Raw genomic sequence first — 13,441 nt, 5'->3', positions numbered from 1 at the left:
GCACATACGGTTCACGTCCACGCTGTCGCGGCATGCTACCAGTGTTAAAGACTGCGATGGAGCTCCGTATGGCACGGCAAACTGGCTGACACTGACGGCGGCGGTGCACAAATGCTGCGCAGCTAGCGCCATTCGACGGCCAACACCGCGGTTCCTGGTGTGTCCGCTGTGCCGTGCGTGTGATCATTGCTTGTACAGCCCTCTCGCAGTGTCCGGAGCAAGTATGGTGGGTCTGACACACCGGTGTCAATGTGTTCTTTTTTCCATTTCCAGGAGTGTAGTATCAGACCAACAGCGCGCTTACACTTCGCCGATGGTGCAACTTTGTAATAAAATTACCCAATTTAGAAAGTGATTCGGCTAAGGAATGTGGTATGAAACCGTTATCTGCGAATCCCTCACGCCACCACGGCTAGATATTTCTAATGTTTGTAGTTCATTCTGTCTCGATCCCATGTCAGAGGTTTGGTGATATATCCACTAAGCTATAAGCTATGGTTGATTGAGAAGGATCAAAAACAGTATTGGATGGTGTGCTGATTGAGGTCATAAGAAATGTACACTAGCTTTTCAATTCTCTATTGTTATGCTATCCGCTAGAAATGATGTTTATGATTTGGAATCAGGTCTTTCCATTCAAGCACATACCAGCGTTGTTGCCTATTGACAATTCGTTTAATGATTACAACCACTACTCAGTCATATTTCTGGCACTCCCATATCTCGAAACGAGCCACCTTTCTCGTATCTGTCTGCTACAGTGAAATTCCAACCTGGTTTCAGTCAGCCCCTACACATCTTGCAACTGCTCCTATTTCTATAGCTTAGCTCATGTGATCGTTCCAATTTAAGTCGGAACTGAGCAGAAGTCGGAGAAAGACATATCCACCACCTTCTGCAACCTATGTGAAACAGAACAACATGAATTAATGCAACAGGACTGTGTTTTGAACATTTGGTGGAAATGCGCACATTATGGTACGTTTCCAAACTAGATACAGATACGACAGTCTTAAGCAGATCCGCGTCCATTCACATCTATCAGTCCAACAGGCTATCATCGTTATTCTGTACCATCCAGCAGAGAAAAATTACAAACTGTAAAAGACCCACTAACTTCATCTGATATAGAACTCACCTAGGTGTCGTTGCAGGTGCGATGACGCATAGTTGTTATGTGGATCCAGTGCAGAGAGAGAGTTGTTGTGATGCTCCCCAGAATAGCATTCCTAATGGGACACCCCATCTGTCATCGAATTTACCTGTCAAACTGCTGCTGCTGCCTATGTGGGACAATCCTATTAAATATATAGCTTTTGATCCATTTTAGAGGGCAGTTTAAGGTTTTGTCAACCATACTGTAAGCTCAATGGATCACTCTATCCTCTCTCTGTTATCCTTTAACACAGATGCATGTATCTTTAGAGGTGGATGGTTCTCAGTCTTCCTGACAAGCGTCAAATACAGTAGTCAACTCACGTGTATCACTGCTACCTCAATAGACATACAGTAAAATGCTGCCTGGATGGAGAAAAAATCGGCTGCATCCTCAATTTCCTTCGCTTCCATGTAGACATTTTCTCAGATTCCTCTTGATGCCACATACTCGTCCGCACATACAAATTGTTCTGCGTGAACCAGCAGATACGCAAGTCCTTCCTCAGGTTCCCCGCATTTTGGTGTATATTCGGTCAATTTGTAGCTATCCACTTGTCATTTTTCGCAGTTCTATCGATTTTTCTATGTCAGTTCTATCCACGTAATCATGACATAACCTCTTGTTCTGTTTTAAAATTGCTTGTAAATGTAGCACAGCTGCCAACACCTAGCCCAAATGCACAGATCAGGAGGTGTAGTACCAAATTATATAGCACATTTAGATGTGAATAATTCATACAGTTATGCTAGAGCCAATATTTACTTTATGATGGATTTGAATGGGATGAACCAAATAATTTTGATTATACAAAAATATGTGAAATAGCAGATACTGGTAAAATTGGATATATTGTTGAAGTAGATTTAGAATATCCAAAAGAATTACTTGATTTAGATAAGGATTTGCCATTAGCTCCTGAAAATAAAATTGTACAAGGAATTAAAGTAAGCAAGTTGTTGACTGTGCTGAACGGCGCACGTAACTGTACGGTTCACTATAGAAATCTTAAGCAGTATCTGTCTCTTGGAATGAAAATAACAAAATACATAAAGTCTTAAAATTCAATGAGTCGGATTGGTTGAAAAAGTATATAGATTTAAATACAGATATGAAAACTAAAGCTAAAAATGATTTTGAAAAAGATTTCTATAAATTGATGCATAATTCAGTGTTTGGTAAGACAGTGGAAAATATTAGAAATAGAGGTGATATAAAAATAGTTTCAGATTGAGAAAATTGAGATAAACTTACAGGAAAACCAAACTTTAAAGAAAGAACTATATTTAATGAAAATCTTGTTGCTATTCATATGAATAAAACAAAAATTACATTTAATAAACCAATCTATGTTGGAATAAGTATACTTTTAAAGAACTTATACTTATTAAAGAACTGATACATGTGATTTTTAAGCTTTCCTGGCTGGTGTGTTGTAAATAGTCTTCATGGGTTTGCCGCTGGATCACGTTGTGCAAATTCCACAATATTTTCTCAGAGCAACTGTCCAACATCTTCAGGTGGTTCAACCTTGCTGGTGGTTAGGTACGACTGACGGTATCCGCACGTCGACGCCCCATTTCTAGAACGCGCGCTCTGAATGCGCAGTCGCGAATATCGCGCATGCGCTATGAGTTGAAGTTAGATGGTGCCATATTCAAACTCCTTCTGCCGAAAATCGCAGGGCGGCTCTCCTGCGTGTGCGCTGCACACTGCATTTGCCAACAGTGCGGCCAGACGATACTTACCAACGGCCGTACTAGACCAATGATATGACGGGCCTATTATCGAAGAATCTTGATTTTCGCGTCGTGATTTAATAGCAGCCAATGCAGGGTTCCAGGCTGTGCTCAGCTGAAATCCCGTATCCTTGTTGATGAGATTATCGGCTGTATGGATATGTATTGCTTCCTTAATGACACAATCCCAGAAAGATGATGCCGGGGATAAGACTTCTGTCTTTTCATAAATCATCCAATGTCCTGTATTCAATGTTACGTAATTGCCGACTTTTCCGGTTGTCGAAGACGTGTATGACACTGATGTTCATCACAACTTTCTTGTACTGTTCGGCATCTCTGGCCCACATATGCTGCCCCACATTGGCAAGGAATCTTGTACACACATTTCCTCAGGCCAAGGTCACCCTTAACCGAACCCAACAGGTTTCTCTGTTTTAGAGATGGTAGAAAAACCCACTTAATTCCATATCTTCCGAGGACTCTTCCGATTCTTGACAACATGGCACCGAGAGACGGCAAAATGGCCAAAGTGGTTTCTTCGTATCTTCATTCTGCTCCATAGTGTGAACTCGCCTGGGCCTGAATGCATTACGTATCTGTCTCTCAGAATAACCGTTTTGTTGGAACACTGTCTTCAAACGTTGTATTTCACTCATCAGGCTTTCAGCAGTATGTGGATGATACATCTATGTTTTTTCAGCATCTGAATTCGCACCACCCGAATATAAAATTCACAATGGAAGTGGGAAAAGATGCTACTTTACCTTTTCTTGATGTTTTGGTACGAAGGAAAGCAGATGAACCTTGGGACACAGCGTCTACCGCAAGCCAATGCATACAGATCTATATTTGCAGGCCACCAGCTGCCACCATCCTGCACAATGCGGTAGTGCATTTTGTACATTAATTCATAGAGCACATGAGGTGTCTGATCCTGAAAGCCTGTCGAGTGAAATACAACATTTGAAGACATTGTCCTGACAAAACGGTTATTCTGAGAGACAGATACGTAATGCATTCAGGCCCAGGCGAGTTCACTCTATGGAACAGAATGAAAATACGAACACACCCACCACTTTGGCCTTTTTGCTGTCTTTACAGAGAAAAAAATTGTATGGAGCTTAACAATGAGTTTAAAATAATTTTATCAGATAAATATTATAATTTAATTTCTGATTGGGATTTTTAATTAATTAAAAAAGAACAGATAAAACTTAGGTATAAAGAAATGAAGAAACATAAAAATAGAAATAATGGATTTCATGCTCTGGAATTCACACTTTGAAAATTTATTAAAAATTTTATTTCTTCCTATTATAGTCTTTAAATGGGCAATACCAAACAGCTAAGGCACTAGGGTGAGAGTCTAGAGGAAAAGAATATTAATGATTTAAATAAAGATAAGAATCGAAAACATGGATATCGTTGGATTTTTAAACAACTTGCATCTTATTACCAGAAAATTACGATTACATGTCAATGTGGTAGAATTGTAGGTAAAAAAACACTAAAGAAACATGTACAATCGACAATTAATAAAAATCTTATGGCTGCTGAAGACAAAAAAATTAGAATAAATTTGGGTAAGGAATGAAACAGTTTTTCTTTATTTATTACATTCACCTTTGAACTGAACTGGAGAGCTAGGAAAATTTTAATATTACTTATTATTTGTGAGAATGAATTAAATTTTTTTCTTAGGTGCACCTTTATAAAAAAAATATTAAATTTACTTTCTTACATTCGCCTTTTGTATAAAAACTAATTTTGTTATAATAGGTGAAAGTGATAAGAAGAAATGTTCATTTTTATTAATTTTTAAGTAATCTGTACTAAAATTGGTGTTTTTTTAGATAAAAATATCTAAAAATATGCATGATAGTAGTATACAAATACCGGTCCTGGATAACTTGTGTCGGTACTGACATGAGCCAGGGCTGAGCCAAGTGAGCTAGTACCGGTATTTATATCCTACCTATTTGTAACAAATGGCCCCAGAACAGTAACATATTGCCCAAGATAGAAGCCAGTTACCCCCAAACTATTACAAATTGCCCCAAAACTGTAAAAAATTGCCCATACACTATCACAAATTGCACAAAAACTATAACAAACTGTGTCAAAATTGTAACAAAGTGCCCCAAAACTACATCAAAGTGTATCTAGGTACAGATAAATGTATAGTTTCACACAGAAAAGTCTCAAAAATGACTATTATCAATATGTGTAAGTCTAATGTGCATCTGTCAAACACTGACAGTATACTGGATTACCATACAAATTGTTTGGAGAGTCCCAAAAATCTTGGAAATATACAACAATGAGAATACCAATTAGAGTGTCTCCTTTCAGGGCTCTATACATAATCGAATATAAATAGTTGATGTAATGGACAACTTGTTCCAATTTTTCACAATCTTCTGCAGTGTAACAACCTACCAGTGTCACATCCAATTTCTTGTTGTATGTTTTGATTGTGAATGCTGCAGGAGAAATTATAAAATGGAGACAAACAAAGACATACCACCAAAAAAGACACACACCAAAGTTGCAAAAGAAGCAATAACAGGTTAGTCACTGAGGAAGACCACTAATAAATATGGAATACATTTCATGACACTACAGTGATTCTGTTGAACAATGAATCTGATGCTACTGACGACCCTAACTCAGCTGTTCCTAATGTGTACAAACAAATTGTGCTAGATTTTGTGGAAATTTCAACGAAATATCCACAAGAAGGAGTCATTGCTGCAAAGAAAAGGCAATCTGAAGCCAACTCTGTGCTGGAAAACGCATTTAAACCTTCTCCTCAACCTCAAAAGAGTTTAACTGAAGAAGGAAGAAGAAGAAGAAGAAGAAGAAGAAGATGATGATGATGATGATGATGATGACAGACCAAGAAAGAAGAACAAGAGGATGAAGAATTTGAGGATGTTAAAGCCACAGTAAACCAAGTATTTATGAAACTAGAAGGTGGACATATTGGACGAGGAGGGCAAGAGAAAGAAGAAGATTATGAAGAGGAAGACGATGATGATGATGATGGTGATTGTATCATTCAGAGATATAAGGCTATGCAGGTATATCCATATACATTGAGAGTGCAGCATGCAACTTCAGTGAAGCCTGTGATGAAGGCCCAGGACACAGAATTTTAAGAACGCCAGGTTTACTGAACCCAGTGTTCTAAAAAGCTCAACAATAGGCAAGCATTCATCAAAAGATATAGGAATATATAGTGAAATATTACAAGTGATAGAAGAACATAAGGAACCCAACTGGATAGAAACAGAAACCCCACCTCAGTTCGAAATTCAAAAACATTATTAAACCAGCGTTAGAGGGGGTACTTGTCAGTGGTATATTGATATTCAGAAAGAGAAAATTAGCAATCAGTTTCCATAATACATAATACATTTTGAGAAAACACAGTAGATACAATTCTGTACAGTAAATAGTATAACACCATCGCTAAATATATATTTTGAGCAAAAGTCTGTTGTTAAGGCAGAATATGAAAAATTGCTGGGTCTGTGCATGGCTGATTTGCTGAAATGGTTAGGTTCAGCTACTTAAGCCATTAGGGTTATTGCAAATGTTGGTGATAAACATATCAGTAAATTAACCTAGTCTACCTATTTACTTTCAATACTTTCATATAGCATCATATGTTGGGGTAATTCATCATTAAAAGAAAAAGAATTCATTGCACAAAAGCGAGTAATCAGAATGATAGCTGGAGCTGACTCAAGACCACCTTGCAAACATTTGTTTAAGGAACTCAGAATATACACAGAACCTTAACAATAAATATATTCATTTATGAAATTTGTTATTAACAACCCCTCCCAATTAAAAAAAAACGAAGTGCGTATTTAGGATGGTCATCACTATTCTGGGTTAAATCTGGATTTGGACAGGAAGGGGTGAATTATGCTGTTGCAAAAAATTGTTCAATGCAAAATAGCATTAAAAGTCTGACAGACAGCGAACCAACATTTAAAAACGAGTTAAAAGAATTCTGAATGACAACTTCTACTCAGCAGAGAATATATATACAGGGTGAGTCACTGACTATTGCCACCTAGAATAACTCCGAAATTCTGATATTAGCTGCAAAGTTTGCGGTACAAATGTTGCATGGGACAACGGGGGCCATAATATGACATTGGTTTTTTGTTGCTAGGTGGGATCGCGTCAGAGATATGAAAACCAACTTCGTTTTTTAAATGGGATGCTATACCAGGAGTAATGGTATGAAATGAGCGTTTATTTGTGCAAATGAAACACAAATTTTGAATTGAAAAGCAAAAACATTTTATTCAAAGTACTGACCATTGCTTTCTATCCATTTTGACCACCTTTCTGGCAATTTGTGGACACCACGCCAATAGAAATGTTCGTCTTTTGAAGCAAACCAACCAGACACCCAATGTTCGACTTCTTCGTAGGAATCGAAGTGTTCCTCAGCCAATGCGTGTCCCATTGATGGTCCCATTGATGAAAACAAATGGTAGTCGGAAGGGACCAAGGCTGGTGAATACGGCAGGTGGGGTTGCAGCTCCCAGCCAAGTGTTTTGATTGTATCCTGGACCAGTTTTTCTTTGTGTGCAGGTGCATTGTCGTGTAAAAAAATTACTTTGCCATGTCTTCTGGCCCATTCTGGTCTTTTTTCGATCAATGCATAGTTCAAACTGATCATTTGTTGTCTGTAGCTATTAGTATTCACAGTTTCACCAGGTTTTAGAAGCTCATGATACACCACACCTTTCTGATCCCACCAAACACAGAGCATTGTCTTCTTGCCAAATCGATCTGGTTTTGCAGTCGATGTTGATAGTTGTCCCAGATTAACCCGTGATTTTTCCCGTTTAGGATTCTTAAAATAAATCCCCAGTAACAATTCGATGCAAAATTGATTTTCTTTCATGTCTTTGAAGCAAACATTGACAAATGGCTTTTCAGTTTTCCATCTGTCTTTCATTCAATTCATCTGTCACAGATTTTCCACACTTTTGGATCTTTCCCATAGCTTTCAAACGGTCAGAAATTGTTTGTTGTGCAACATTTAGCATTGCTGCCATTTGCTTCTGACTCAAAGTATCATCATCATCCAATATTGCTTGCAATTCGGCGTCTTCGAGCTTTTTTGGTGGTCTTCCACATTCTTCATTTCTTACATCAAAATCATTATTTCTGAAATTTTGAAACCATCTTTTGCATGTTGCTTCTGTTAGAGCATGATCACCATAAGCCTCGACAAGCATTCGATGCGACTCTGCAGCACTTTTTTTCAAATGAAAACAAAAAATTTATGCTTTCCGCAAATCATCACTTTCTAGTACAAAATTCGACATTGTTAACACGATGAAAACATATGATGTTGTTTGTTCCATGACTTAATGTATACTAAATATCTTTGACAGATATCATACCAGTCAAAGAAACAAAAAATTAAGGCTCATTAACAACAAATGTTCCCTATCGACACATTTTATCTTAACGCTCATTTCATAACGGTACACCTGGTAGTTTGGTACTTATTTTCTGATAGTGGCTATCAAGACGAATCCAATGATGTGTAACAGTAACGCCTTCGAAGGTCAATGAAGGTCAAAAAGCTGGCATGAACGCCCATTTACAGAAGGTGTTCGAAGTGATGAGCATTGGTATCAATGCAATGCTGCAATCTTCTTATCATGGATTGAGTAGTATTCCTTATCATATCGGCACTTATCAAAGCAAATGCTCTAAAAATTCTCTCTCATATATTGCGCAAATAGTAAATATTCGCCGAACATGGAATATCTATCTAACGTGCCATTGACATGTAAACACCATTCGACGGTTCCGCAATACAGAACCAATAGGAATGGTAAGATTAGTATCGTCGAATCAAGCAAATGTGAATGACGTATTCCTTCGAAGAACAAGTCGATATGCTTCTCACTTAGGGAGAATGCCAACGAAATTCAGTGAGAGCTAGAGACTTACACACTGAAAGACATCCTCAACGTACTCACCCTACATGTCGTTCATTTACATATGTATACGATAAACTGAGAACAACTGGATCTTTAACACATCGGAAACATATCCGGCAAAGGAAACGGAAATTGGTACTCTTAGCATTGTGGTTCGAGATCCTTATGTTAGTTCATGTCAAATTGCAAGGGAATCTGGCATGAGCCAGGGTAGTGTTGTTCATGTTCTGCATCGCCATAAATATAATCCTTACCATATCAGTCTCCATTAATAATGAACTGGTACGGATTACTTGCATCAGATTGAATTCTGCCAATGGGCTCAACTTCAGATTCAGAGGGATAACACATTTATTAATTTGATTTTATTTACTGAGGAGGTTACATTCACAAACCATGGAAATGTTAATTTGCATAATATGCATTATTGGGTAGCTGAAAATCCATATTGGCTGCAGAAAGTTGCACACCAAAAACCATGGTTGGTGAATGTATGGTGTGGAATACTGGAGGACAGAATTATAGGCCCCTATTTCATCAGAGGAAATCTTAATGGTAGGAAGTACACCATATTCCTGCAAGAAACATTATGTCTGTTATTGGAAGAAATACCTTTAGGAACAAGGAACAGAATGTGGTATCAACACAATGGGTGTCCAGCATATTTCTCGCTGATGGCTAGAAATGAACTGAAGAGACAATTTCCGTATCATTGGATTGGATGTGGAGGAGATGTGTAGTGGCCGGCTCATCTGCCAGACTTGACGCCTCTGGAATTTTTATTGGGGGATTTGTAAAAGACATTGTTTATAAAGATGTTCCAACTACAACTGAAGATATGCGAGAGAGAATTGTCAGAGCATGTGCTTCGACAAATGCTGATGTGATAAGGAATCCACTCAATCCATGATAAGAAGATTGCAGCGCTGCATTGATATCAGTGGTCATCATGGCAAACACCTTCTGTAAATGGACGTTCATACCACCTTTTTGACCTTCGTTGACCTTCAAAGACCAAACTGTTACACATAATTGGACTCGTCTCGATAGCTGCTATCAGAAAATAAGTACCAAAGTATAGCATCCCATTTTAAAAAAAAAACAAAATTGACCTTCATATCTCAGAAGCAACCCCACATAGCAACAAAAAACCAACATCATATTATGTCTCCTATTGTCCCATGAAACATTTGTTCCACAAACTTCTCCACTCCTATCATACTTTTGGAGTTGTTCTTGGTCGCAATAGTGACTCTCTCTCTCTCTCTCTCTCTCTCTCTCTCTCTATATATATATATATATATATATATATATATATATATATATATATATATAATATATTGTAAACTAAGACAACTCCATCCAAATAGTTGAATAATTACACTTGCTAGTAGTATTGACCACCACTGGGAATGTATCTGACTGAAATGAAATCATTTCAATCATTTTGGAACTTCCAGAAAGATGTATTATAGAATTATTATTGAGACAATAGTTCAAGAGCTCCACAAAAAAACATGCAAGACAAACCAGTACAAGCATGTTATGAGATGAGGTTTACATGACTTGTAGTATGTGGATACTCTAGATCAGTGGTTTCCAACCTGAGAGTAATTGCCCCCTGAGGGGTAAAATAATATTTTCTGAGGGATAAAAACTAAACGATTCGATTCTGTTCCAGTCACGAAACTAGATTACTTTCAAAAGACCATCACAACTTTGTGAGACCCTAATAAAGATTATACAAATTATCATTAAGTACTTTTTTCGATTAGTAGTGTTATTGCAGTGGAGGTTACAGGATTCTCCCATTGTTACCCATTTCACACATATGCTGTGGTTTGTCGCTGATGATAAATATGAGACCTATATGTAACAAACGCTAAATATTTCAAGAAAAGTCTTCTCCAAATTGTAGACAGTACCTGCAGTAGTCCAGAAATTACTTCATTCCTTGATGTGAAACAGATAAATAAATGAACAGCAGTAACTTCATAAGGGCTGCTATAGTGCTGTACAAAGTATTATTATTATTACTACCTTTGGTGGCTGTGGTCACACACAAGGCATTAACAGCCTGAAGTCTTTCTATTTCTGCCAGTTCAAAAGTAAGGAGTGCAGCAATCAAGTGATGTACAAACAGTAAGTATAATGCACAAATCTTAACTTGCTGGTTTTAAATGGGGTTGTAGCGTTCAGGTCAAGCAATTGCTGCAATGGAAAGGAGTAATGCGCAGGAAGTATGTTTTGTAAGAAGTATCAGTCCTCACGGTGGATAGTTAGCTTTCTTATCTGAGAAAAATATGTGAGTAGCACTTGTGATTCACCACAAATTCCTTCATCACTCATTCTAAAAAACACACACACACACACATACACATAAACACACACACACACACACACACACACACATACACATACACACACACACACACACACACACACACACACACACACACACACAACTAAATATCATTCATCTTCCATCATTTTAAAAATAAAAGTGTTCCAAGAAAAGTGTTTCGTTCTACAGCTTCGTTAGGTGCTAAAATTGATGATAATGTGGGAGAGGGGGACAACAGATGATAGATGGAAGAAGGGAAAGGTGGGGTATTAGCTAATGTCTGATTTCACTCAGAGGTAATGGTTTAAAAAAGCCTAGGCACCACTGCTCTTGATATTATGCAATATCTGTTGGAGTATAAAGATTTCAAATACTTTTTAATTGTCACTGTGACAGTCAACTCGATCATACATTTTTAACCATGATAATACTGCTACAAAATGGTTCTGTAATGAATGTATGCTCATTCAAATCCTTCTTTCTAAGGAATATGACAGTTTTTATGAAATTTATGCTACCAGTGTCAGTAACAAGATTGCCTGGATTCAGCTTGTCTTCATTCCAAGAAGTCGGGAAATGTTCAGCACTTTAGGACAGGACTTGTTGACATTTTGAACTACCACAGAGTTCAAGCTCTCCCATGAGACAGGTAACCAGAAATTGACCATACTCATTATAAGAATGGGTCAGCTCAAAAATCAAAGTACAGCCAGGTGACACATTCTGTGGGATGGAGGCTGGCACCCCATGACACCACACTAGGTAGAGTATTGCACCCAGCGTAATCCACCACACCGTGCACAGGCAGGGTACTGTAACCTCTTAACGAAAGAAGAGTCTTACAAAACACTTGGTCGACCAGCCTTGAGTATCGCTTATTGGTTTGGGACATTTAGCAGGCTGGATTATGGGAGAAGTAGACAAGATCAAATAAGAGTGGCGCATTTCACCTTAGGATCATATAGTCGGCGTGGGAGCATTATGAAGCTGTTGAAAAACTCAGTGGAAGTTGCTATAAGAGATGTGTTGCCCATCATAGTGAAGTTCAGGCTTGAAATTCTGACAGAGCACATTCTAGAAAGAGTAGGACAATGTATTACTTCCTCACACAAACATTTCACCAAATGAGCACAACGAGAAAATTTTAGAAATTAGAGCTCTGTATCAGATCTAATTCCTCGAATTTTCTGATACAAGGGTCCACTAACAATCATTGATCCCACATACCATTCGTGAATTGAACAGGCAAGGGAGGCATAGATACACAGTACCAGAAGTACCCTGACAGATATCTTGCTGAATATAGATATAGTTGAATGTAGTGTGTATCTCACCTATGAAGAATGTGGCTACTGTTACTGGCATACTGACTGACAGTAATGGTGACAGTATGCTCAAAAGCACAACATTAGTGTATAGAAGCAACAAATGCCAAAACTGATGAAGAATGGTTGTGTATCAGGGAACAATAATTTGATTTTTTTTTGTATATACTACCCACTGCTACTCCAGTTAACTAATCATTCAATGATGCAAAGATGAGGGTGTACTGAAAAATTATGCTTCCGATTTTTTATGTGAAAATTCTTAAAGCTTTTTGCGTAAAACTAACGTTATTAACATTCTACATCTTTATTGCTCACAAGTACATATTTATTTTTCAACTTAGGCATCCTAGCGATGAACACATTTCTCCCAACAAGAGTCCAATTTGGTGATACTGGCACTGTAGAATGTTTGAGCTCATTAGCAGGGGCACAACCTCACCTCAGCCCACATCACTGTGAATTATTATGGGTGGAGGTTACACTCAACAACCGAGTTAGGTTAATAATTGGCTCCTTTTACCGACCTCCCGACTCAGCAGCATTAGTGGCAGAACAACTGAGAGAAAATTTGGAATACATTTCACATAAATTTTCTCAGCATGTTATAGTCTTAGGTGGAGATTTCAATTTACCAGATATAGACTGGGACACTCAGATGTTTAGGACGGGTGGTAGGGACAGAGCATCGAGTGACATTATACTGAGTGCACTATCCGAAAATTACCTCGAGCAATTAAACAGGGAACCGACTCGTGGAGATAACATCTTGGACCTACTGATAACAAACAGACCTGAACTTTTCGACTCTGTATGTGCAGAACAGGGAATCAGTGATCATAAGGCCGTTGCAGCATCTCTGAATATGGAAGTTAATAGGAATGTAA

The sequence above is a fragment of the Schistocerca cancellata genome, chromosome 5 (genome assembly GCF_023864275.1).
Source record: "Schistocerca cancellata isolate TAMUIC-IGC-003103 chromosome 5, iqSchCanc2.1, whole genome shotgun sequence".
Classification (NCBI taxonomy): Eukaryota; Metazoa; Arthropoda; class Insecta; order Orthoptera; family Acrididae; genus Schistocerca; species Schistocerca cancellata.
The sequence above is the reverse complement of the archived record's forward strand: the minus strand, read 5'-3'. Positions refer to the sequence as shown.